Here is a 6161-nt window from a genome sequence, read left to right as displayed (position 1 = left end):
CCCAACCACGATTGCACCATCAAAACCCACTTCTACACCCATCCCAAGTGATGATGAACCAACCCTAGCCCCTTCACCCACGGTTTCCCCAAATCACTCATGGTTCGATTTAAACCAAATGGGGGAGGGTGAGGATGAAGGCTTGGATGATATTACATTTGATTTTGAAGGTATACCGGAGGGAGGACCAACCGAGACTTTCCCGTTCGAAACACCGTCAACCACTGGTGCTGGTAAACAGCCCGATAAAACTCTCGTAACAGCCCCTATTGTTGAAAGGAGGCAAACTCGTTCATCGAGTCAAGCTTCGGATGGGCCGAAGACTAGGTCCCAGCAATGGCGGAAAAAGGGTAAAGCAAAGGTGACGGAGGCTCTTGATGACGATTATGCACCGGAAGAGGAAGAAACTCCAGTCCCGACACCGTGTAGATGACGGACTGTTTCGCGAACGAGAGGTACATCTTCATCCTTTGATGATCGGTTGGATCTTATACGCAATAATAGGTTTCTGTGTGAACGGGCTTTTGACCCGAAACTTAGTGAAAAATTGATGTGCGTTAAGCATAATTTACTTGTACATCATTGGGAAAACATGATAGCCATCCCATGTAAAGTGAATGAGCCATTAATTAAAGAATTTTTCGCGACAATCGGGAGTTCCAAAAATGACATAATTGTCATTCGAGGAACGGGGGTCAATTGGACAACATCGAAGTTAAACTCGGTGATTGGTCTCATTGCTCCCTTTGTCTGTTCATACCGACAATTCATAGATGGTGGATTTGATGTACCGGAAGAAGATATCGCACGAGCGCTTCTTTTACCCGGATACGGTTGGTCGCAAGACAACCGTCGAAAGATTTTGATGTCCGGGCATTTGACATTAGAGGCGGCCCTTTGGTTTCAATTTGTGCATCACAATATCATGCCTTCCATGCATGATCATACATTGTCACAGGCAAAGTGTATTTTGGTGTATTGCATCCTAAAGGAACTCCTGATAGACGTGGGCGCTCTTTCTTATTCGACCATACTAACATCAATTGTGCGAGCTTGTTCGTGTTTGATTTTTCCAGGTTTGATCACGAAGCTATTGACAGTTGCAAGGGTACTTGTTTCAGATCATGACATCATCACCTTTAACCATTCCTTGCTCGATCAAGGAATGGTCAACCGCATGCACAAGCCGGACCAAGAAAATACCGACTTAGCCGATGATGCTACCGGACCACAAGTCTCACATGGACCTGCTGTCAACAGCCCCCGAAGACCCTGCTGTTCCTGCCTCTAAACCAGCCGCAACTGCCCCTCCAACCACTATCGACATACCGCCGATACCACCTACGACCACGGGTTATGGTTTGGAGGTGTGGTTGTCACTCATGGCGAGCCAATGGGAGGAATGTAACCAGAAGATGGAGACAATGGTTGATGCTTTAGCCAAGATTGCCGAGAGAATCACTCAAGTTGAAGATCGAGTTGCCGGACTCACTGCGTGTTTAGAAAATTTTTGGATGTATACACGAGATAGGAACCGGGTCGTGAACATGTTTCTATCACACAAGAATGTGATGCTAGCTTCGGAGATACCGCACTTTCCCGGAGTCATTTGCCCTCCCCAAGTCAGACTACCGAAGATCAGACGGACCACCACACCGGATGCCACGGGAGAGGCATCCGCTAGTCGGGACGACATGGGTAAATTGGATTGATCATCTTCCTAGGTGTTTCGTTATGACTTTTGAAACTCAAAAACAATATTTTTTTGGATTGGGTGTTTAATACTTTATCCGACCGCCTCCTTTTGTGTTCATATACGGCGGTCGTTGATTGTTGAATAGGTCTTTTGATAAATTGCTACTCTAACTTACTTTTGTTTCTTATTGGGTGTTAATAATTTATTGGTATATCGTTGGCTTATTCTTCATTTTCAGGTGCGATTTCCTTGCGGAAATCTTTGAGTTGCAAATATTAAAAAGACGTGGGCCATCTTTCTTTTTGGCCCAAACACTTTCCATTATTACCAAAACCAACCACTTTAAACTCATTACTCCAATGCGGATATTGTTCGGTTTAAGTTTGGGGGAGGTTGTATGCCAAAGTATTGAAGAAAAAAAATCTTGAAATACCAAATGTTTTCGGAAAATTGGAAGACACAAAAAAATAGAAAAAATAAAGCAAAATACTTTAACCCAAAGACAAAAAGTGAATATCACTTCTTGGGTTTTTGAAAGTGTCAAAGACACAACAAAAAGATGCGAAAAGGCAAAATCATTCAAAGCAATTGTTGTCATTCTAAGACAAGTTTGGGGGAATTTTTTTAGTCAAATACACTAACCCCATAAAAGTCTCACCGATTAATTTTTGCACCTCGAAGATCAAAGAAGGGAAGTTGCACAACATTCAAAGCCCGATGAGATTTCAACGCCCATTCGTAAGTTATGATTTCTTGTTCCTCTTTGTTCATATTTCGTTTATTTTGATTACTTGAGGACAAGTAATATCTTAAGTTTGGGGGTTTGATAACTCTTATTTTTAAGAGTTATTTTTTATTTATATCCTTCCTTTTTGCTATTATTAAATACCCAATTTTCTTGTTTTTATCCTTTTATTTCAAAAAGTTTTAAAAAGATGATGAAACACAAAGGAAAAAGTATTATTTCAAAAACTTGTATTTTTCTGACAGCACTGCCCACTGTGGCACCACTGTGGGATATCTGCAAGCCTTGTTCCTGCTTTTTGGGAAACGTGCAGCTTGAAGATTCATCCAGATATTTTCTCCAGCTGTATATGAGCTGCCTTCCTTCTTCTATTTTATTTTTATTTGTATTTTTTTAACTTTGTACTAATTACCCTTAAGGTAATGATTGGATGTACCTTACTCCCTTCCTCTCCCCTATATAAAGAGGCTTGGGGAGTCATTTTGAACACACCAAGAAAACCCAACACCACCAAGTCACCAACACACCATGTAAGACACAAAACTCCTTTTGTGTCTCATTCTCTCTTTTTTTCTTAATAATTATTATTATTATTATGCTTTTAATTAATGTCTTTAATTAATGTCTTTAAATTATGTCTTTAATTTATATCTTTAATATCTAGTATTTTATTTCCTTGTACTTGTAATTTAGTTTTACATTAATGCAATTTATATTTAAGTATTATTTTATGTCTTTATATATTTTTATTATATCTAGCTAAATTACTTGTATGAGTGTGGGTGTGAGTTTAACTTAGGATAATTATTTAATATTTGGGTGTTTTTATCTTTTATCACTTCGTAACTTGGTCACTTAAGACGGTACATAAAATGCGGATAAGCTGATCACTTTGAAGTGTTAATATTAGATCTTGGACCCAGAGATGGGCGGATCCGAAATACGGCTTAAGTGATGCACAAAGAACTCGAGAGGGTCTTTGAATAATTATGTGGAGACGCGAATTTTGTATGCATCTGGCTAGGGGTTAAGCAATAGGTATTTTTATCACAAAGAGATTTGGGTAAGAATCGCATTCCTTTTACTTTTTAGCTAGATCGGCAAGTCTCGAAATGGTAAATGTAAAAACCTTATGGAATTTTATGGGGCCCGGTTATAAAAGTTCACTTTCGAGAGATTGGAACTTTTATAAACAACTCGTAAAAGTCTAACCATTTTATTGATAATTTTATCTTAAACAACACTTGCACCCATGCCCATTCTTTAATATTAGAAGTTTATTTCGTTATGTAGTTAGTCGGTCCTATTTTGGTCTTTTTATAAACAAAAATCCATCTTTATTTTACACTTCGAAATTCGTGCAAGAAGTTCATGAAAAATCTCTGAATCTCAGTAGTACCTTCTCTGTGGGAACAATCTCGGTACTTTGTACCATTTTATTACTTGCAAGCGATCATAGTGTCGGCGTGCATTTGCACCACCACTGTAGAAACTTTTTGCCCACTAGGTGAACACGAACGATTCCAGCCTGTCAGTATCACCAGGCACAGGGAGCATGTTTTAACCCATAAAGAGCTTTATCCAAACGATAGACGTGGTTTGGATACTTAGAGTCAAGAAACCCTAGAGGTTGTTCAACATAAACTTCCTGTCGAAGTTTTTCATTAAGGAAAGCGCTCTTTACATCCATTTGGTAGACTTTGAAGTCTCTTTGGGCAGCAAAGGCTAGAAAGAGTCGAATTGCTTCGAGTCTAGCCACTGGTGCGAAGGTCTTGTCATAATCGATCCCTTCTTCTTGTCTATAACCCTGAGCAATAAGTCAAGCCTTGTTACGGGTTACCATACATTCTTCATCTAACTTGTTGCGATAGAATGGTGCCTATCACTGTTTTGTCAGATGGACGTGGGACAAGGTGCCAGACTTTGTTCCTATCAAACTCAGTGAGCTCCTTTTGCATGGTAATGACCCATCTAGGGTCTGAGATAGCATCGTTGATCTTCGTGGGCTCAACTAAAGAAAGGAAGTTGACATAGAAACAAATATTACCTAGACCACGACGAGTCTGAATATCTGCACTTGGATCATCAAGAATTTGATGAATTGCATGCTATTTAGTCCATCGCTGAGCTAGTAGAGGATCATCATCTGAGCATAGATGTTCAGGAACAGAGAATGAGGCTTCAGCTGCAGATTTTTCAGCGATTGGAACAAATGCTAAAGGAGCCTCAGATTCAGCGACTGATACCGATTCAGATGCTGAAGGCATTTCATTCATTGATTGATCAGTGTTTGAAGTAGAAGGAGGAACACAGCTAATGGGCACAGCTACGATCTCTGAAGAAGACACATTGGTGTGATTAGCTGCAACTAGAATGATTAATGGATCATCTTCAGCTTCCGGGGCTTCAGTGTTGAGAGGAACGCTAAAGAAAGCTTCAAGTTGTCCAAAATGAGAAAACATCCAGTTTTCTAATTCTTCGTCGTCATTCATGATGGGTTTAGAATTAGCTGATTGAGATTCATCAAAGATGACATGAATAGTTTCTTCTGTTGTCTGTCGTCGTTTGTTGAATACTCTGAAGGCTTTGGACACTAAAGAATATCCAAGAAAGATTTCTTCATCAACTTTGGGATCAAACTTTCCTAGTTGATCATGATTGTTAAGAATATAACACGTGCAACCAAAGATATGTAGAAAGCTGATAGAGGGATTTCTGCCATGGAAAAGTTCGTAATATGTCTTCTTGAACCTCTTAACGATCAACGACCGATTTTGAGTGAAACAAGCGGTGTTGACAACTTCAGCCCAGAAATGAGTAGGGAGATGGAACTCCCTGAGCGTTGATCGAGCAGCCTCAATGATTGTTCGATTTCTCCTTTCAACGACCCCATTTTGCTGAGGAGTTCTCACTGAAGAAAAGCTGTGAGAAATTCCTTTGTCCTCAAAGAAGTTTTCCATAGTAATGTTTTTGAATTCAGTATCTTGGTCACTTCGGATAGATCGTACTTTTATATTGTTAAGTACTTCTATCTTCTTGATGAACGATATGATGTCTTCAAGTGCTTCACTTTTGGATCTGAGAAAGAAGACCCATGTGTACCTGGAGTACTCATCAATAATGAAGAGTGTATACTTCTTTCCAGCAATAGATTGGACGTTCACTGGACCAAAGAGATCCATGTGCAGTAGCTGAAGAGGCGATGTCACTGAAGAGATTTGCTTTGACTCGAAGCTAGCTCTTGTTTGTTTTCCTTTCTCACACACTAAACAAAGAGATTCCTTTGCAAAGGAGTGTTGAGGAAGACAAGTGACAAGATCATTTCTAGACAACTCGCTGAGTGTCTTGAAGTTAAGTTGAGAAAGCCGTTTATGCCACAACTAGTTGATATCTGACGAATCTTTAAAGATGAAACAACTATTCTCAGTGAGAGAAGAATCCATGATGATGTAGACATTCTCTAGACGAGAACCAGTTAAGGCAACCTTATCATCTTTATAATAGATGAAGCATGAATTCTTAGAGAACTTCACTGTGTAGTCTTTGTCACACAGCTGAATGATGTTGAAGACGTTGTGCTTCAGTTCTTCAACGTATGCAACACACCTGAATGTGGTTGCACCATTGGTTAATATACCAAAACCTCTGGTATATCCTTTTCTGTTACCTCCAAAGGTCATAGAAGGGCCTCTTTCTTCCTTGTAGTCGATGAGTAGGGAT

Source organism: Cynara cardunculus, unplaced genomic scaffold (assembly GCF_001531365.2).
Source record: "Cynara cardunculus var. scolymus isolate 2C unplaced genomic scaffold, CcrdV1 Un_Scaffold_2390, whole genome shotgun sequence".
In the NCBI taxonomy this organism is placed as follows: Eukaryota; Viridiplantae; Streptophyta; class Magnoliopsida; order Asterales; family Asteraceae; genus Cynara; species Cynara cardunculus.
This window is presented reverse-complemented; position numbering follows the sequence as displayed.